Source organism: Haemaphysalis longicornis, unplaced genomic scaffold (genome assembly GCF_048455015.1).
Source record: "Haemaphysalis longicornis isolate Haplotype H1 unplaced genomic scaffold, Haemaphysalis longicornis Haplotype H1 scaffold_2, whole genome shotgun sequence".
NCBI lineage: Eukaryota > Metazoa > Arthropoda > Arachnida > Ixodida > Ixodidae > Haemaphysalis > Haemaphysalis longicornis.
Window position 1 is genome coordinate 231,237,012 of NW_027526295.1, and position 21,602 is coordinate 231,258,613.

General features: G+C 48.9%; 1 protein-coding gene and 2 long non-coding RNA genes across 3 annotated transcripts in view; 2 read left to right on the top strand and 1 right to left on the bottom strand.

The window, feature by feature from the left end:
• The window catches only part of Nd-18 (NADH:ubiquinone oxidoreductase subunit 18), a 66,565-nt gene that overhangs the window by 35,158 nt on the left and 9,805 nt on the right, over nt 1-21,602 (top strand). The window lies entirely within an intron of this gene.
• On the top strand, nt 133-665 carry LOC144170103 (uncharacterized). Its single transcript, XR_013322565.1, has 2 exons — nt 133-422; nt 494-665. It is a non-coding gene; the product is annotated as an uncharacterized LOC144170103 (long non-coding RNA).
• Nucleotides 3,400-3,889, bottom strand: LOC144170102 (uncharacterized). The gene is made up of 2 exons (XR_013322564.1): nt 3,747-3,889; nt 3,400-3,541 (listed from the first exon to the last, which is right to left on the bottom strand). It is a non-coding gene; the product is annotated as an uncharacterized LOC144170102 (long non-coding RNA).

Consider the following 21,602-nt stretch of genomic DNA (forward strand, 5'->3'; position numbering starts at 1 on the left):
TTTTATATTTTAAAAAATAAATACAATGTCTAAGCATCATAGTTTGTTTGTTTTTTTAGAAATCTACGTAACAGAAATGGCGGGGTAGAGGGACTTGGAACAGCTTTACTAAGCTGTTCCAAGCCAAGCCGCAGCTACAACTGCGCTGCAGACGATTGCCGTGGTGGTAGAGTGGTGGTGAAAAGCGGGTGCCGGCTACAACTCCACGGACTGTTGCAACTGCCGTGATAAGTGAAAGGAGCTGCCCTTAGAATGGTAAAGATACGAGCACCTCGTGGAGTGACAAGGTCACAAATCATTCTCGCAGTATTCGTTGGCTTGGGCTGCACTTTGTACACATGGTATCCAGTTCTTCAATACAAGCGTGCTTCATGGATTGAGCAACAAAAGAAGACCGAGGGAGAACTTTCTTCACCCAACACGTGAGCCATATTTCTGAAATTCGTGATCGTTGGTTAAAAACAGATTGCTTAATCTTTTCTGTTCGTTTCAGGTGACCTTGGGCGAACGTCTAACTAGAGGCAAAGGTCGTTCTGGGAAGTGCACGACTTCGAAGACTTTGTGCCTGTTTTTTTGCGACTGTTTGCGTCCGGCTCATCGGTGTCGTTGTATACTTTACGTCGTTACATGTAGCAATGAAAGAAAAAAAAAGCTACACAAAAGCACGCATTGGGTGTCACTTCCGGTTTTTTATTGGCGCCACAAGCCATGGCTATGTTTTCGAAATGAAACGTCTTGAGGCTCCGCGTTCATTGTAGATCCTGTTAAAAAAAAAAAAAAAAAGATGCATGCATAAGGCACCACACAATGAAGCAGACTGTGCAGCTTTATTCTTTAGCTGCACCATGCAACCCAATTCAGGTGGTCAAGCAGTGTACCTCTGCTTCAATAGTGAAGCTTGAGGTTCGTGAACTTATCCGATCAACGTGCAAGTTGAAAATTTAATTAGCGGCTGCCTCTACACTTACACAAGTAGATTTTCGGCCTAAGAAAACCAGCAGACGAGAATTGCAGAGCCATTTTTACATGGTGTAAGCACAGGCACCGATCTGCTGTGAAGCCGGTGCAGGAAGTGCAAGTTTAGCTGCTGCACAAGTCTTGCTTTGAAGATTGCTTATCACCAAGTTTGGAAGGTCTCAGCAGCACTCCTTGTGCAAAGAAATTTGCTTACCACATCAGTTACATAATTTCTTACACCGAAAATAAGAGCGGAAAGCCGGAATAATTGATTGCTACGACCATGGGATATATTGGCAGAGCATAACAACCTAGAACAAAACACAAGAAACACACTGGGCGAGAAATACATGATTTTAAGTATTTCTTGCTTTTCATCCTCCAATGATAACTGTATAACATTGCCTGACGCATCAGCCAAAAACGATGAAACAATCGCTTTTCTCATGTTCTTTGCCCCCTAGAGACGACACATGCACCTTGGCCTGGTCACATGTTGTCCCACCAGACAGTTCCACAGCTTGGAAAAACAAGGAAATTTTCTCAGTAGCTAGTAGCCTTTGCTGCACATTGCAAATAAGCGGTGGAACTAGACATATCTACATCTTCCCGTGGAAAGTGAGTGATCTGACAGGCAATGTTATGCAGGTAGGTGACATTGGTTTTGTGCTGCTAATATGCTTTATGGTTCTCGCGACATCCGCCTGACCATGGTTTATGGATGAACCTGTCTAAAACAGCCATGAAAACAAATCCTGCAAGCAAGGGTGAAGCAGAAACAATGCAACACAGTGCATCAAGCAAGATTTTTAGCATAACCGACACCTGTTCTGTCAAATGAAAGTGAGTAGTAACAGCCGGAGGAATAACTACCACTATTTATAACCCGTTCTAGGCTGTAGGATCTACAGACCGAAGAAGCATGAACATGTGGTGCTATGGAACTTTGGCACCAGTATGCAGATCTGTAGCTGAATCTAGCAGCTGATGTGGCTGCTGCCGTAAAGACGGGTCTACGTTTTATCTGCTCTACACTGCAGCCTGAAATGAATGTGCCTGATAAATAAGCCTTGTCATATTTTTCCTGTTTCTTTTTGGTCATCTTCGAACCACACAGTTCTTTGCCAGCCTGTTAAATTTCGGCTGCACCTCGAGGACTACTGCGCCGAGGACATGGCACGAGCTCTTCAAAGAAGCTTTGGCACAAACATTGCAGTTAAAAGTAGTAAACTGTGGTAACGACTGTACAAAGTGGCACGGTGGCTGGCTTAGGCGTGACAGTTACGTAACCCAAACAAAAATTTAATGAACACGCCCTCGCTTCGGCAGCTTGTGAATTCACGGCAGGCTTAAAATGGGTGGCGAGCTACCGAGAGCAGCCACGCAATCTGCTGTGTCTGACCATAAATAGAAGACTGGTGCTCGTGTTAGCAGTGTATAAAGATTATCCCAAGCCACAAACGCACATAATTTGCAGCACTTTGCAAAGAATAGCACTAATATGCTGCCCACCAAAGGGAGCACCTAAAGTGAGAGTTGAGCAAACTTCAGGGGACCTTATGAAAAAGTGCCTGGTTAAACGAAGCACACGTGAAAGACCTTTAAGGTAAAGAAGACATGAAGTAACATTTCAAGACACATGTCTAAGATGGCTTAACAGTACACAAGCATCACTTCTGCACTGGGTGACTGTAAACGCACCCCACGACACCGTGATTCCGCGGTGAAAACACTCAAGTAACAATAGCTGTGAATAGGCACCTGCTTGCAGGCTGCAGCTATGGCTATGACAAAGATTTGTGGTTGTGGGTAGGAAATCAAGTGAGCGCCGCTCGAGTTCAAAGCCAGCATGTCAGTTGCCACAAAGTGTGGCGATGGAGCTACAATGTGCTTAGCATGCACAATCCTCAAGGTGAATATTTGGGAACAACAGGTGACTTAAGAGACTATAAGGGCCGCATTCCGAGTTCCTCCTCCACTCAATTTTCTCCCTCCACACCGAGGGGAGGATTCCGCAATGCTTACGCATGGGAAGATCGATTTCAAGGATCTCATCCACTGGAGGATCAAGTGGAGAAAGGACTCAGAATACCAGGGTAAGGCTTGTTAAGGAAGAAGGTTTAGGTCAGTTAAATTTGCTTTCTACAGAGGAAGCGACAAGCAGGCAGGCCAGGGTAGGGGCAAAACTGAAATGAATTAACAAGTTCAAAACGGGGAGGTCGGTCACCCTGGGGCTCGGAGCGTTTTATCAAATAACCTATTATGAAGCGCACGAATAGCTTAAGAATGACTGCGTGGAAAACAATGCGAAAACGGATAAACGCAAGTAACATCTACACCCTTATTCACTGCTACTTGTTTAACGCCTTTATTTAATCTCGCCGTCAGCCGTAGCAGTGGGCAACAGCAGGAGCCTAAAAGAACGAACATCACGCTACGTACCATGATGTTCCTTCTGCTTTCCTACTCGTCTGTCTTGTACTTTTGGTTATAGATGGGAACATACTGCAGAACTGCTTTCCACTCGCAGAAGAACGTCAGGGCCACGGCACCTGCTCCCGAGTACACGGCGGCCGGCTTCGCCCTGCAAAAAGAAAATAAAGGGGGGGGGGGGGGGGGGGGAGGGGGTAATTCAGCAAACCATACATTTTAAATATGAGCTTGCTGGTGTACAAAGTGTACGAAGATCCACCTCGGGGGGCCCACACGCTTCATCGCACTTTCGCGGTGTCGGTCGTTAACGGTTTCTTAAGATTACACGAAGCGAAGCGAGCAAGGAGGGGGCATACCAGATTTTGCAAAGCTGAACCAATCTAGGTCCAATAGGGTACAGCGGAGGATAAACCATCGCTTTTCTTTTCAGGTGCGCTCGACGACACGCTCACCCCTTCACCGATTTCACCTTCAGCCTTGTACCACTTGACTTGACTTGGCTGCAAATACGTTGTTTGGCTTTTTTTATACTTGACGGTGTGCTTGTGTAAATGTAAAAAATACATTTTATTTGTAAATTTATATTTAATTTAAACTGAAATTTCACGCTTAAACACGTTATGTGGGCATTTTTGGGCGTTTTTGAGCTGTAGCTTATAATGGCGCGAAGTTCAACAAGGTTCCGGCCTTCATGGCACCTGTAGAAACGAAAAGCGCCGGGATGAGTCGAACCCAAGGCGTTGTCCTGAGTATGCATGCGTTCCCCACTTCACTTCGTTTCCCCATTACTACCCTGCTAACCGAGAGAACCTATGAACATCTAGTATGGGATTGTCAATTCGCATCTTGTTAGCATCGGCTTAAAACAGACGCTTGTGCCCGGCGTCTGTTAGGATCGACAACTGAAAATAATTTGCGTTTCTTCAACTCTGGCAGGGCCACATTCTTTCGAAGCCAAACACGTTCAGTATTTTAATTTAAAGTTAGCAAGTGGTAGATTATTCTCTACGTACAATAGAGTCGACAACTTCCTTACGAAATTTGAGCATGTACTGACAGTCTTCAATATGGCTGTCTCCCCAAGTATCCCGGATTGATTGATTGATTGTAGGGTTTAACGCGCCGACGCAACGCAGGCGATGAGGCACGCCGTAGTGGAGGGCTCCGGATTAATTTTGACCACCTGGGGATCCTTAACGTGCTCCGAAATCTCGTACACACGGGCGTTTTTGCTTTTCGCCTCCATCATAAAAGCGGCCGCCGCGGCCGGGAAGTATATTGAATTCCGTGTAGTGCAGACTAGCAAGTGAAATTGCGTTCGTAGCTTACACCTAAGCCCAATTCCTATTACAATTCCGTGTTCTCTCCTCCTCGCGCTTCGCGAAAAAAAAAAAGTGGGGAATGAGACCTGCTTCAGCTGGGCTATAACAGGTTTAAAGCCAATATAAAATAAACAAATAGGCTCAAAGCCAATGAACATTTTTAAGGAAAAGACAATTTGAGGATGGGCCAATTTGGAGATCGTATAAGCCCCATTATTTTTAGAAACTAGGGCCCTCCTAAAAAATTCTAAATTCCTTGCTTCGTTAGGTATATGGTTAGCGTATAGCCTTACGGAGCGCCGACCAACGCCAAACTCGCTGCGCGAAAAGCTGCGGGTACCGGTTAGCGACGTTACAGCTTTAAGCGTAGCTTTAATCTTAAAGCCATGCCGGGACATACCCGCGCTCGCATCACCGAAAAGGGAATCGCCCTCATTGATATTTCAGTAATTAATATAGTCAAATTATTCATGTAGGCCTCAGTACGTTCCCGTATTCGGAAGAGGCCATAGAGCATTCACTAGGTCTACCCTTATTCAGCCAGAGCCAACAAGCTATCGTGGCGTTGGGGATGCGATCGTTTCACATTCCAGAGGTCAGCGTCCGAAATTCCAGTATAGATCCCAAAATTTTCCAAAGTTTGGGGCCTATATTGTCTGCCATCTCTTGGTTAGGACAATGCAGAATGCCAGATTTTCGACTTACTGAAATTACTGCTTTCGCATTAAATCCACGCCTATTACTCGCGCAGCGCGGAATGGTTTATGTAAATAGAAGAACTGCCACCGAGAACCATTGAGAGCCGCGGTCCGTAGTATGGACGGAGGCGGTAGAGAAAGTTCGCACAATTCTTTTATTTGACGCAACAAAGAAATAAAAGTGCGAGGACACAAAAAACATACGCCTGGCCCCGGATAAAAAAAGGGGCAGCCCGCTTTTTTCTGCGGGAAACAACGTCATACAATTCTTATTCATACAAGGACATCAAACGTTCGCGCCAGATCTTTTGAAATTGTCGATTAGCGTTTATTTCTTAGCATTTGGCGGAACACTTGATCTTGAAATGATGAACAAGCCCATAGGCAACGTACAGGTGAATGTCAGAGTGTACAGTTCCGTAGGAAAGGGCTGAACAATGTGCACAAAGGCATCGTCGGACAGTTTCTCATGTATACAGCAAGCTAATATACTGGTTGTTATGAACAAAAGATGCTGGACTGTACTTTCTACCGTTGGATCTCAGAATTCCCAGATGACCAAAAAATAATCCGCCATATTCCACAAACTACGAAATACTGTGAGCACAGAATGAACACCCGATCTCCCATTGATGAAATTCCTTGAAAGCATAAGTGCACATTATATAGTTTACGTTCGTCCGGCCATAGCCACGTAAATACCAGGTTAGCACAATCGTTATGACGTTCTCATTTTTATCAGACCGCGAAAAACGTTTTAAAAAGCACAGATGGGCCGGAAAATATCAAGTACAGACGATTAAAAAGGAAAGTACCTACTTGTTTTGGGAACGTACGTGTATTAAGAATTCGACATTGTTTTAAGATCAGGCGAAAGACTCGTCGTATGTCAGATATACCGATCGCATTGTCACCGAAGGACGCACAGGGACTCGGTGTCTACGGGCAAGGCACAGTCAAAGGCGTCTGCAAACTCGCGCATGTTCACGAGCGGAAGAAAACACAAAACTCTTGACATCGCGGTAGCGCCTTCCACGCTCTCGGCCGATGAACTGCCAGCGCTGCACGTGAGAAGACAGAAGCGCCGGAAAAAGGTCTTCTGGGCGCGCTTCCAGTACTGGTCCCAGTTGGCCGCTCCTTGGAGGCTCCGCAATGACTCCCGCAGCGCCCCGTACGCAGTCCTCGCAGCCATCGTCCAGAAGACGTACTCCGGCAGGCTGCGGGACTCGTCGAGAGTGTTTCCCCCGCTCAGGGACACGTTGAGCGCCGCTTTGACCCGAGATCGCGCGCACTCTTCGAACTTCTTCATTGCCTCTCGCGGCTTCTTGTCCCACGGATCGAGTCTCGGCGTTGAGGATCGGTGCAGCTCCCTGGCCATTACGGTGCCCAGCGTGCCCGCCGTGAACGCGGAGGGGACCTCAACAGGGTAGAGCAGGGGCTCCACGCGCACCGAAGCGGGCACGCCGAGAACGTTCTCTCGGGCGCTGTGCTTGGGACCATTGTCGAAAAAGTGGAGCCTGTCGTCACCGTCGCTTACTGCGTCGGGGTTTCTCAGGAAGGCTTGCAGCTGATCTTTCTTTAGACGCATGTAGAGGCCAGGAAAGTCTGTGGGTGACGCTCCGATTGTGGCATTCAACGAAGAATCGCTGATGGTCGCGGAGCTCGTGTTAAAAAATTGCCCGTCGTATAGGCGCAGCTTGATGGTTGCCAGACTGTCGTACACCTGATGGCGCATAGCGTTGCTCATCCAAAGCAGCGACTCTCCGCCCTGCAGCGCGTATTCGTGTATGTGGCGAAAGATGGCGGCGGTCGCGATCTTGCTGACGTCGTTCCCGCCGAAGAGTACGTTTGACACGACGTTCCTCGTGTGCCAAATAGACTCTTGGCTCGCTTGCAGGCACATAACCCCGCACATAACCCCGTCGCTTTTATTCGGAAGAGAACGGATGTAGTCAAAGCGGAAGGCGTCGACAAGCACGTCCAAATAGACGTACATGACGCTATCGTGGGTCTGGCGCTCGAAGAGCTGGAGGACGTCACGGAGCACGTCGTACCCATCCACAGAGATGAGGGACTCGTGACTTAGGTGCTGAGTGGGCGGCAGATGGGCGTTTAACGCCGATAGCCAGCCAGTCGCATTCAGAGCGCCGCTGAGGTTCTCGAGGCCTGACACCGCGAGCAATTGACTGGGGCCGCCGTCGTGGGTGAGAGGGAGCAGAAGCTGGTGCAGCTGTTCGTTCAGCATTAGCACGCCGTCCACTTGGAATTTTCTCGAAGGGTCGGTCTTGGCCACCTCTTCCGCAAAGGTCCTCAGGTAGTCGCGGAACGACGCCGTCGGGAATGGGAGCACTCTCTGCGCCAGTGTCTTTCCCGGGAACATGGCCAAAAAGGCGGTGCCGCCACGACGCACGAACTTGGTGCCGAACACTGTGCGCACGCCGTGCGCGAGCGAAAGCTCTACTAAGCGCACCAAAACGTCCGAGAAGCGGTTGAGGCGCAGCAGGTAGCTGTAGGCGTCGGCAAGAGGCCGCAGGATCTCGTGGAGCGGCGCTGTCCGGTCCGGTGCCGTGACAAAACGCGAGCACAGACTGTAGAACTCGGTCACAACGCGCGTCTCGGGGGACAGGTCGCTGTTCGCGTTCACGTCGAGAAGCGCTTGGCCAACGTGGTGCGCCATGTGATGCACGCTGTGCTCGATGTAAGTGACGCGGCCACCGTGCATCTCGTCCCATAGGTGGCAAACGTGCCCGTGGAAGTCGCGGCACGGGTCCACGGCGTTGTCCAGCAGGGACTCGAGCGTGGACAAGGCCCTCATGCACACGATGCTGGTGCAGTTCTCGAGGTAGGTGCTCCTGGGCGCGTACAGCAAGAACACCACCACGGCGACCAGGGTCCCGAGGCAAAGCGGTAGTGTGCAGCACAGGCCGCAGGACTTGCGGCGGGCGCGTACGAAGGACATTGTCGCGCGCGTTATCTCCACGACTGTGGTGCGTCCAACTGCGAGGAGAATGGAGAACAAAAAAGTAAGGAGAGAGAGAGAGAAAAAACGCCGTCGCATTTAGGATGTCCTAACGTTCAGAAAAGATTTTGATTACTCGTAAGATCACAACTCCGGTACTACACCTTGAACGTTGTGCTTGGCCATTTTCACTATACGCAACCGTCCTTACTGCTTCGCTGATTGCAAGGAGTTACTTTTTGAAGTTAATAATTCAGGAATATCAACTATTCGGAAATTTGCCATTTGGGCTAAAGGATGATTTTTTTTTTTCAGATTTGTTCACTCGTGACACACCTTTATATACCTAGCAAGGGCCATTTTCTTTCTTCTTTCTCTTTGCGGAAATGGCAGACTTCCAAGGCCGGAGCGGTGCCCGGAGTTGGCCTCTCAGCATCGCCTATTTGGCCCGTAAACAAGGGGGTTGTCATAGCTGGAAGCTTCCTGAACGTCATATTTACAGCAGAAGAATGCACGACAACTGCAGGCGTCAAGGCTTGTGCGAAAACCGGGACAAGCATGCGCCCGAGAGTGGCATGCGCCCCTGTGGTAGAATTCTGGGTTGTGTTTTTTTTTTTTCAAATAACAAATCTCCATTTCGCGTCCACTTCCGTCGTGACGTGAGGCCTCTGACCACAGATACCGACGCCCCGCCTTGCTCGTGCTGTTTCACACCTGATCGTCTGCTCTCAGCCAATCAGGGCTCTCTCGAAACGGACAATACTGAGAATTCCGGCTGGGGTGTGGCGAAATGATGAGTAGATACGAGTGGAAGGCGTACCTGTACCACAACTGTTCGGACACTCGCTGTTTCGTCGTCCACACGCTTTCAAGCGCATGTTATCAGGTGTGCCACATAATATGCAAGGTAAACCACCTGCTCAACCGATCGCGGTGTCGGTGTCTTACATTTGAGGTAAATATAGCGTGTAAATTCAATGCGTGCTCCACTCACAAGTGACCGTCATTCGACGCCATGTCCACTGGGTTTCGGTGGCCGATATGAAATTGTACCCCTTGATGTCGGTCCAGGGCCAGGCCTCCTTGCTTCCGGATTGCTGCGCGGATACATGAGGGCTCTCGTCAGCAGCAATGGCAAGCACTCTCTGATAGTCAGCACGGCCCACCGATAAAGAGAGAGAAAAAAATCCAATTTTTCACACACCGACGTGCACAAAAATTAATGTGCAATAACAAAAAGAGCAGTTTCATTCCGCTACGTGAAGGCGGCAGACCAGCGAATCTGTGTTAAACCCCTACACCTGCTGCTGCGGGAGGGTATGAAATGTTCCTCGCTCGGCTTCTGCGGCGGCAGAAGCTAGGTACTGCCAGAGTCCTTCAATGCTTTACTCTGGTACTGCCTAGCCTGACTCAAGCGCTCACCCTCGAATGGCGCCAATTCCCCTTTTTGAGAGCAGCTGCAAACCTATTCTTTGCCAGGAACACATGGGGCAGGGGTTGGGGGGATCCCATTGTTCGCCTTATCATCCATCATGCGGTTTACATGCTTGTTTGTGTTTTTTTACACGAATACTGAACACTGTGCTGTGATATGCCTGATTCACCCGATGCATGCACTAGGCGTCATTACCGAGAACTACTGGGTCGTGCCTGGGTTTTTTGCGTACAACGAGACGAAATTTTCCCACCAACGAGACGCCAACAGCTTCGCTGTAAAAAAAAAGTAGTGGAATTCTGCCATGCGAAAGTTGATGACCAGCAAAACCGTTTGCTAGTTATCGGTTATAACCGTGAACTCCCAATCAAGCCGTGTCGTCACCCTGGGCAAGCGTTCAGCGGGATTGAAGTAGGCTTCACTGTACAAGACACAGCGGGGGAAAATCAGTCAGCGAAAACCGAGCTTACATCGATATCTTTAATCTACGGAGCAAGAGTACATTTTATTCTTGTTCTCTGTGCTTTAACCCTACGATGCGCAGCGTATCAAATTGGTTACGCGCTGTTTGAGACGCCAGTAAGTGACGATAAATCGCGTTAAGCTAAGACCAAACCCCGGAGTATCGTTTTTGATACCCTGAGGAAGTTTTCTCATGTGATTAGTTAGAAAGGCCCGGAGGGGCCTGCTGGCAGCCCGAGCAAAACATTTACACATCTCCATGAAGTGAATCATGACGAGTGGGCGAAGCACTGGAGATCTTTGTTACCGTAAATCACCCGTGGCATTGCTCAGTCGCGCATGTAAATGAGTGACAACGCGTGTGTACAGTATATACAATTCCAGTCCAATCCAATGCTCCTCGCGCATGGGCAGCGCGGCTCTCCAGGAGCCACGCGAAATGCCCTCTCTCTCTCTCTCTCTCTCTCTCTCTCTCTCTCTCTCTCTCTCTCTCTCTCTCTCTCTCTCTCTCTCTCTCTCTCTCTCTCTCTTACGCACCTTTTTTCCGCGAATTAGCGTTGATAGTTAAGGTTTTTTTTGCCGCGCTTTGCAACCTTTTAGGCGGTTTGACATACACATATTCGGTTTTTACTGATGTGCGCACGAACTCCAACGGACGGACATTGCGAAGTCCTAAGGTGCTTCGCACCTAAGAGACCGCCCCCGGGAGCTCGCACGGTGGCATCTCATCGGCATAATTTCACTCCAAAACCAGTATTTTACTCTTCCGTCCTAAATTTTTGGCCATTTTTTCATTCAGAAAATGTTGCGAGACCAAAATGTTCTTTTTGTTGTCATGTTTGAGGCCAGCCCACTTTTTAACGTTGCTTCAAATTTTCGTGTATCATATTGTATACAGTGGGCCTTCATTGATGGCACAATTCTCGTATCGCTTTTGGCACGCTTTACAATACAGCTTTCAAGCATAAGCATTTTACTCATTTTCTGTTCTTTTCATTTTTTTCTGGCCTGAAATTAGGAACATATTGGACCCCATCGTCGCAGGCGAAGATGTCAGCGATGTTATAAGGACTTGATGGAAAGTGCCGATGAAGATTACATTTCCCTAGACGCCCCGAACCCCTCCGAGATCAGTGATGATGACTGCAAAAACAACAAATAGCGAAAGGAATTGCTCAAAAGCAGTCATACAAACAGCCAATCCAACAAGGTGAAACGGTATGACCGCAAGGCCAAAGTCCACGTTGACGTTTCCTCTGCAATTGTTCGTGTGTACAACAGTTTTATGGGGGATTGATCAGCGTGGGCCTGAAAATTAATATGCGGAAAACTAAAATAATGATCAATAACCTCGGGACAGCACAGTGGTTTGAGATGGGTGGCGACTTGCGAGGCAGTGGAAGTGGTAAGCGAAAATATCTACTTAGGCCAAGTTATGACCCCAGATCCCAACCATGAGACAGATATCATTCGAAGGATAAGAATGGGGTGGAGTGCATTCGGCCGGCATGCTCAGATATTGAGTGGCAGCCTACCATTTTCCCTTAAAATGAAAGTGCATGACAGCTGCATCTTACTGGCAGTCGCCTACGGGGCAGAAACTTGGAGGCTCATTAAGAGGGTTCAACTTAAATTGAGGACGACTCAGCGCGCAATGGAACGCAGGATGATAGGAGTAACATTAAGGGACAAGAAGAGAGCGGAGTGGCTCAGGGAACAAACGCGTGTTAAGGACATATTAATAGAAATTAAGAAGAAGAAATGGACGTGGGCAGGGCATGTAATGCGAAGGCAAGATAACCGTTGGTCGTTAACGGTAACAGAGTGGATTCTAAAAAAGGCAAGCGTGGCAGGGGGCGGCAGAAGGTTAGATGGGCAGATGAGATCAAGAAGTTTGCGGGGATCAATTGGTCGCAGTTAGCACAGGACCGGGATAATTGGAGATTAACGGGAGAGGCCTTTGCCATGCAGCGGGCGTAGATAGTCTGGTTATGATGATCAGCGTAACTATCAGGTGTCACTTTCCAAGTACACGATTTCCTCTAGGCGCTGGCACATGTATCTCATAAACCATGCTATCTTCATCTGCGTCGTGAATGTGCGGAATGTCGACAGGTGCCAGCGCCATCAGTTAGATCAGCGCCATCAGCGCCATCAAGCGAAGGAAACTCATTGCCAGCCTATCAGAAAGCCTGACCTGTACAGGAAAAGCGCCGAGGGGACGGCCGACCAGTCGTCCTTTTCCTTCGCTGAAGATGAAGGTCTCACCCGGTCAGCACAGAGATGACGTTCGAAGAGACGGGGGTCGGCCATCTTCCACTTAAGACGAGCAAGCGACTTCGATGCAGGAGCTGTGTACCACGCACTAACACGCTTATAACAGTTGTGTGCGCGAAATAGAATGCCACTCTCCGCCTGAACATGCAACGCTACTGCTTCTTCGAATACCCCAAGCCAAATTTCTGCAGCTTGCAAGGAGGTAGCAGGAGAGCCCACTGTATCATATGACACGTTTATGAATTTTTCCCTGGTTTGAAATTTAATTTTGATTTTTGCATGAAGTCACATTAGCCCTAGGTGAAGGTACACTTGCCTGCAAATATGTTTGGCCTTTCTGGGGTTAAAGTACGCTTCACTTCTATACACAACTGTGTTGCTAGGAAGGCATTTTTTAAATGGAAGTGCACACCAGCTTAGTATATTAAAGGGGCACTGACACAAAAATTTTGCATCTTGTTTTTTTTGTTGCGATAAGTAGCTAGTGACCTACTTACCACCTGTAGAAACCTCATTTGCTTCAGCGTGCGACGGTTGTTTAATTAGAGGCATTTTCAATGCGGCCAGTCGCAGTTTCGGTTTCAGCGAGTGCCGAGAAACGATGGATTTTGTGGATTTTGTGTGAACAAAGCTGACCACGTGACCGTCGGAGGGATATCACAGAGCAGAGCCGCCGTAGCACTGTCGAATCCGCATCGACGGCAGTTTCTGCGAATGCCCCCACGTACTGATCTCGTGAGGCGCTTAATTAAAAAGCGACCGTGGATGTGAGGCAGGCGCTGCGAGTGCAAATGCTACCGCGGCTAAAGAACGACGCGCGACGCTCGAGACGGTGGGTGGCAAGACGCGCGCTGGGAGCAGCCGGCCGGTCTGCCTACAGGTCCGCCTACAGATGTGTTCGGCTCAGCACTGCGGCGGATATTCGAGTGCCGCTCTCGTAAGCGGCGCAGATGACAATTTTTAATGCAACCCGCCATCGCATCATTAACTCCTTTCTCATGTAAGCCACCATGGTCGGGACTTGGGGACAATTTCGTGCAGCGGTAACGAGCTATCACTCGAGCTACCTCCGCCGGCCTGGGACACTTCGCTGCCGTGGCCGCCGCCAGCACAGCGACCGTGCGGCTAGCTCAGTCAGCTTTTCGTGCATCCGGCGCGTTTTCGCATCTAATGGTAATAACCAGTAATAGAAACAGAGTGCCTGGAATCGCTGTAGAACTTTGGTAGCGGCCAGCTGCCCTATGAGCTGACGAAATCACGGCGCCTCCGCCGCCAACGATCGGGTCGTTCGTTCTCGAGAGCAGAAGCTCCGCCCTCCGGCCCTCCGATTGGAGCGGCGAGCCAGGCGAGCCGGCAAAAAACGCCGTTAGTGCGGAAGCGGCAAACACAAACTCGTGACGTGTTTGGATGTTGTTTATTTACAATTGCGCGTGGTCCTCTGTTGGCTGCTCGGTTGCGTTTCGCACACTTCAAAATTGATTTTAAATATGTTCTAGGCTGTATTCGCCGCTGATATTTTGCAGATGATGTATATGTGTTCCCACCAATCTATCTCCGAAGTTATCTCGCCTTCAAAATTTTGTGTCAGTGCCCCTTTAAAATATGAAGCGCTGGAGGAGAACAGGGGGCCGAAGCAAGAGGGTGTGCCGAAGTGACGAAAGAATGGGCAAGCTTCACTGTGTAGCGCTTGATGTGGGAAAGCCGGCTTACAAAAACCAAGCTGACACCGGCTTTTCTAAACACAAATGCATTGCTGAGGAAACTATTTTTCAGGGGCAATATACGATACCTTATATCAAAATATGCAGCGCTGAAGGCAAACAGGTGTCCAGTATACGAGACTGGTGCCGAAGTAAGGAAGGAACACCTTTGCTCGTCGTACGGACTCAAAGACACGGGGTGTTAGCCTATATAACGTTTACAGCGGGCAGTTGGGCTGATTTCAACAGGTGACGCTAGCGCCGCACTCGCCATGACTGGCCCTTAGCACGGCACGGTTTCTGTTTCCCCCATAGTCTGCCATAGTGCTGTGCGCACATGGAAAATGTGGAAGCCACGGGGGAAAACGCGGCGTGGTCGGATGTACCGACTGCGATCGGAGCCTCACGGTGTGGTACGAATTGCCATGGAATTCTCATTGGCCGCAACTTCACAAGGACTGCCCCTCTGTCTGTTCTTCCGCAATGCACCGCTTTCCGCACACGGCTGCGCAAAATTGCCATTCTCAAACGGAAGGATTTTGTTCCAATAACATCTACAAGGCTGATTTTTTCAGGGCGTAACGGAAGGCTGTCGGCAAGCGTATATATTGTAGTGCAAACCAATCTCTCTCGGTAACACATGCCTACTGTTGCGTTTACGCGTGCGTGTAGTCGCGACAAAACAAGTCAGCCTGGCTGGTGAATCCGATCGATCGGAGCGGTGGCTCCCAGCTACTTTTCTAGTTTTCGCTAGCGCATATCAGCTTTTCCGCGGAGTAAAGTATCTAACCTTGCGTTATTTAAATGCACCAAACGCTTTCACCACACCGTCGGCGTCTCCGGAGTGCTGTAGTTCGGCACTGCTGCTAACTTATCCTCCCTATATTCGTGAGGAGCGCAGAAACCTGGCTTCAGCAAACAGGAGGTCCCCCCGACAGTTTTACTTTGGGACTTACTTCTGTACTAATAACTACGTGCGATGTGTATGTACCGAAAAATGTTTAATAAAATCATTGAATCCTTGAATTGCATGTGTTTAGTCGCACTGCAGACCTGTATTATGCACGTTGGCGCAACCAGAGCTAAGCCGTGTTGAGCTTCGAAGTTATTTCCAACTCTGTTAATAATTCGTGTGCAAAAGAATCCGTACATGCTCATGAGATAAAAGCGGGCCAACCAGCGGCTCAAAGCCGGCTCATTTACATCAGAGGTCGGCAACTTTTCGAGGTGGAGGCCCGGGTTGCTTGAAGCCGACACGACAAGGGCCGGGTGGCAAATCGGGGTGTGAGTAGGGGGGGGGGGGGGGGTCTTTTTTGGACGGGTGCAAAGCAAGAAAGTGAAGGCGTCATCTGGCTAAAAGTGTGAAGATGGACACATGCCAACTGGAAGCGATCTTGCTTTGTTTCTGTCTAACCCCATTGGAGGTTAAAATTGCCATGTCAGCCTTCAGGCAGGAAGTGACAAGGGAATGACGGTACGTTTTGACATCGTGCCGGAGGCCGCGTAATATTGCATGAGGCCCTCGGGCCGCAGGTTGCCGATCCCTGATATACATGCTGTTACCGACGGGAAGGCGCCTCCGAGCCGGGCTCCATCGCCTCCGTCATGCGAGGTAGCGTGGTGGTCGAGTGGCCGCCAAAGGTTGCTGCCTTGGAGATGACGACAAGAAGCCGAAGGCAAACTTAACTGGTTTACTTCATGGCGAGAGATGAGCCTAAGCAATACAGGAACAATACCCTTCCGGGCGAGGTTACAGTACAAGACTCGAGAAGAGCGACAGCATGGATTCACTGCTCCAAAACGAATGAATTCTGCACTCGAAGGCCCCACGTATTTATGCCCGAAGCTCTAACGGTCAAACAGTCGTCCTAGTGCTTTTGCACACGGCCCGCAAATAGTAGAGACACACACACACACACTCTTTCCAGAGTTCGCGAGGGGCCGGCAGCAGCGGCGCTCGTTGAGGCTGAGAGAGGGGGCGAGGAGATCTCGGCTGCGTCGTCCGCCCCGTCGGGGCAAGTTTCAACTTGTAGATCCGTTTGCTGTCGCTGCAATGGCTAGAGCCACCGACAGCGAGGCGCTCACGCTTCAGGCACACGTAGTGGTAGGCTCTGCCACAAATCACGGGAGCACTGCACGAAACTTGCAGCACGCGCGAAAAAAGAATAGCGGTGCGCAGAATCGTACCAATGGTGGCTGTGTACGTATATATATATATAATATATATATATATATACATGTGTGTGTTTACATTTTTTTTAAACATACGGAAGAAAGAAAGAAAAACACGCGCCCAGAGTGGGGACCGAACCCACGCCTTTCGATTAGATCTCGAATGCCTTACCAATTCGATCTCAAATACCTCACCAAGGCATTCAAAATCTAATCGAAAGGCGTGGGTTCGGTCCCCACTCTGGGCGCGTGTTTTTCTTTCTTCCGTATGTTAAAAAAAAAGTTAACTTCATTAACCGTAGTAAGCAAAAAAGAGCCTAACCACACCCCTATGCCTCCTTTGGCATTGTAGAATGCCGATCTATCTTTCTGTATTTCCTCAACGAGCCCCTTATTTTCCTTACTATATATATATAGCGAATCAGAAAATGAGAAATGAGGGGCTCGGTGAAATAAGAAAGAAAAGGGTTGGCAGTTAAGAAAACCTCGGAAAGCTAAGGGGAGGTTGTGGTGGGTCATTGAAACAGATGAAGAATTTTTTGAGTGAGAAAGAAAGTGGTGAAAAAATGCCCGCCGGGTGGGATCCGAACCCACGACCTCCAAAATACCGGTCTGGTGCGATAACAACTGCGCTACCGGCGGGGCTGTTTCCGGCGGGCATTTTTCACCACTTTCTTTCTGACTCAAAAAATTCTTCATCTGTTTCAATGACCCACCACAACCTCCCCTTCGTTTCCGAGGTTTTCTTGACGGCCAACCCTTATATATATATATATATATATATATATATATATATATATATATATATATATATATATATATATATATATATATATATATATATATATACAGAAAGATAGGTCAGCAGTCTACAACGCCAAAGGAGGCATAGGGGTGTGGTTAGGTTTTTTCTTTTTCACTTCGGTTAATGAAGTAAACATTTTTTTAAATATACAGAAGAAAGAAAGAAAAACACGCGCCCAGAGTGGGGACCGAACCCACACCTTTCGATTACATGTCGAATGCCTTACCAATATATATATATATATATATATATATATATATATATATATATATATATATATATATATATATATATATATTGCTGCTAAACAGCTATAGCAGGAAGAGGAAGAGGAATAAGTGTTTATTTTACGAGCGTTGGTGCTGCTGTTAGGGCGCCCGCCCGGTGAGGGGCGTCCCTATAGTCCGGGAAGCCCTGGCATTGGCCTTCAGTCGAGGACCTCTTTACCAGTATGCGCTGGGTCCCAGGGTCCGACCTTTTCAGGCAGGCCACCCACTGCTCGTATGAAGGGGAAGGGTTGGGGTGTAGGCCTGGGGTTTGTCCGCACTCCCATACTTGATGGTATAGATTGCTGAATAAGGGACGGAAATTACAGGTGGCCGGGTATAGGGCATGAACAGGAGTGCGATGAGGATTGGAGTTTGTATTTTTCGGAGACCGGTGGCTTCTTGTCTGGATTACTTGGGTTGTGGAGCAGGGAATAGTCTTCTGCTTTGGCGATAGTGGGCCAGAATATCTGCGTATTTTACGAGATGTTCTGCCTTGGAAGCAGCAGGCGATGTGTCCCTCGTAGATAATGGCCCAGTGTACATGCACGGGGGAAGGCCGCCTCATTACCGGCGAGGGATGTGTGTCCGGGTACCCAGATGATGCATATCTCACTTAGTTGACTCTTGGTTTCGAGGATGCGGAGGGCTGTTTTGGAGATGCGTCCCAGTAGATAACTGCGTCACGCTGCTTGCGAATCCGTAAGCACTGTGATTGCGTCCTCACTAGTCGTTGCGGCTAGGGCAATAGCCACTTCCTCTGCGGTTTCCCTCTGTGTTGTGTGGACGGTGAGGCAGGTCATTTCTTGCCCGGGCTGTTGAATTGGTGGCGCATACCGCGTGGACTGGCCGCTGAAAATAAGGAGACGCGTCAGTGTACCTTGTAGTCATGTTTTGGCCGTACTTTATGTACATGACGCTGGCTTGTGTGATTCGGCGGTCTTGATTGTAAATTCGGTGCATGTGATGTGGTAGTGACGGTTACCCTGATGTTTTGTCTAACTAGTAAGGGAATCCTAATCTCGCGGTCTAGGTTTGACGGCGTTGTATAATGCAATCTCCTTAGGGTGGCGCGTTCTGCGGTCGTTAGCTTGAGGCGTTCTATTTGAGAGGTACGATGGCCTTCATCTATCCCTTCCCAAGTATTGTGCAATCCAGGTTGAAGTAACTTCTTTGTAGACGTTTTGGAGGGCAATCCTATGGCGGTCTTCTTCGGTGTTTTCATCGTTAGCGCAAGGTCAGGGGAAGTGTCTCTGTAGACACTATCCCCGATTCTCGTAGGAGTGTCGATTGCACTGCATAAATGCTGCCTGTTGTCTTGGATGGCGTCATGGGGTTGCTGACCCTTTTTGTTATCACGCTGATAGCCCAAGGTGGTGTGATGGGCATTGAAATTCCCGACAATAATCAAGGCGTGTCCTTTCGTGCGTTGCTTCACGGTTTTAAAGACGCGGTCGATTTCTCGGAGCGCTAATGATGGCTTGCTGTAAATGTTGAGATTAAACAGGTTGGTTTGAGTCGTCTTATTCGAAATCACCTCAACAATTGTGCAGCCCACAGTAGTGGGGAGTGCGCCTGTGCTGTGACTTGCAAGTTTGAAGACGGCAACCCTATCTTCAAATATGTATCTGCAGTGTACGTGTCCCATCAGCGTTACTTTTTCTATGCTTGTTTCTTGGAGAGCGAATACTGTCGGCGTATGTAGTGATTAAAAAATGAGAAGGAATTTCGTTTGCTTCTATACGATCGGAAATTCCGCTGCCAAATCACTGTTGGTTTTATAGGGGAGCTTTTAGAGTTCCCCGCTTTCACATGGTTCGAAATCATCGTAGGACGGGGCGGGTTGCTGGGGCCAGTGGTCTTCTGTTTCCGACGATTTTTTTCTCTTCACCGTTTAGTTATCTTCCTGTCGTTCTACAGCAGTTATGCGACTTTCCATTTGTTGTCCAATCTCTCGGATAAGTTTTTCTAGCCTTCCGATATTCGACGGCGTGGGTGGCGTGCAAAGTTGCGGCATATTACTTCTGGAGCAGGAGCAACTTGTTCGACGCGCTCTGCTGGTGCCGGCGTGATTTTTTGCAGAATGACATAGCAGTTCTTCTATGCGGCGCCCGAGTTCTGTGCGGGCTGCCTGTACTTCTAACTGTTCCCTGAGTTGCGAATTTTCTTGCGCTGATTGTTGAATGCGGGGTCTGTTTTCAGGCTTATAGGGGCTTTCGGTGAAGGCAATGGGGGAAGTCTTGGGGGGCGACGGTTTCGGGAGCTACGACTGAAGACAAGCTTACTTGTTTCGACGAGTGGTACCGGCGACGAGCGTTGTCCTGAACCTGGGTTGGAGGCGGCGGATGGGCGGCAACAGCTGGCTGCGGTTGTCGTTGGTACGTTACCGTCGTGCGGGCTAGGCGTCTTTGGGATTGCAGAGGTGGCGGTGGCGGGTGAAACTTCTTGCGACACTCTTTGCTTGCCGTGAGATGTTCCAGGCCGCATAGTTTGCACTTCGGGGTGCATGTGTGCTCGGCAGAAGGGTGACGCTCGTGGCATTGGGCACAGATGGTCGCCTCCGGTGTGGGGCATACATCCTGGCGGTGAACGATGTCGCCGCACACCGTATACAACACCGTATGGTCTGCAGCGAGTGCAGCGCGTGTTAATCCATGTGCTCTCATGAAAAACGGCACACGCAAGCCCTCGAAAGTCACTACTGCTGATGTTGAGTGACCAAGTATTCTGGCCTGCACTATCCGCGGTCCTGACTGGCGTATTCATGGGAGGTTGTGGCCGTTACTACACCAGGGTGGACAATCCTGCTCTGGTGAGGGAGTGCATTACCGGCAATGGTTGCCGGGGTCAGGCCGCACCCCAAGCCCCTTTGTGCAATTCCATCAAATTGCGGATTTTTTTTTTTAATCCGGTGGGAATTGTCCGGCACCGGGATTCGAACCACGGTCCTACTGCACCCGAGGCGGGTTCGAAACGGGAAACCATGAGAATCTCTACCGCAGCTGACAGAATAGAACTAGCCGAGCTCTCGAAGTTTATCAATAAGCGTAAGACAGCTGACATACGGAAGTATAATATGGAGAGGATCGAATACGCTGTAGAGAACGGAGGTAGTCTGAAAGCAGTGAAGAGACGTCTTGGCGTGGGGAAAAATCAGATGTATGCACTTAAGGATAAGCAAGGCAATGTCATCACAAATAGGGATAAAATAGTCACAGTGGCCGAGGAGTTCTATGGGGATCTGTACAGTAGCCGGGACGCGTATTCCCAAACCATATCCCGTAGGGGCCCAGGCCGACCACACCCCCTAAGCAGGGGCGCAGCCAATGGGGTTAAAAAATGCAATTTTTTAACCTCCTTGGACGCAGCACCGTGGCGTCTCTACCTATATGTGCGCGACTTCATGCGAGGTGAATTTTCTTCTTTTTTCTCCCTCCCCGTGTTTCGGCTGCTTCGCGGGTGGCCGATGGTTTCGCTCCGCGGGGCAACTTGTGTTGTACTATTTATATTTTTATTCCTGCTATTTCTTGTTTATACATTTGTATACTTTTTTGCGTGTGTGTGGCTTACAGTTGAGGCACGAGCGGTGACACAATGCTGGCGAATTAAAAGGCCAGACACTGCAGAAATATATATATGTGGTAGCTAAAAATGCGTCGCAGGAAACAGACACAAACTGCTCATCTATACCCATCAGTGGATCTCTAAAAGTGACAATTTTTTGCCGCTATTTGGACTCCGAGATCACTATCGTAAAAATAGTGCGCCAAGGAGATAACTTTTTTACTTAGTTTTATCTCTGCTGCGACTACCGTGACTTCAAGCTCACGCGCAACTACTCATTAGTCCCAGCGAAAAGAATACACGTATCTGAGTGAGTGTAACACTGCCTTAGTAGTGTAACACTAAAGTAGGCAAGTATCAGGCTGGAGACAAGGCAGTTGGGAACTATGGTCTGGGCTGTAGAAATAGCAGGGGGGACCTACTAGTTGAGTTTGCAGAACGGAATAACCTCCGCATAATGAATACCTTCTTCTGTAAACGGGAGAGTCGGAAGTGGACCTGGAGGAGCCCGAATGGGGAGCACAAAAATGAAATAGACTTCATATTATGCGA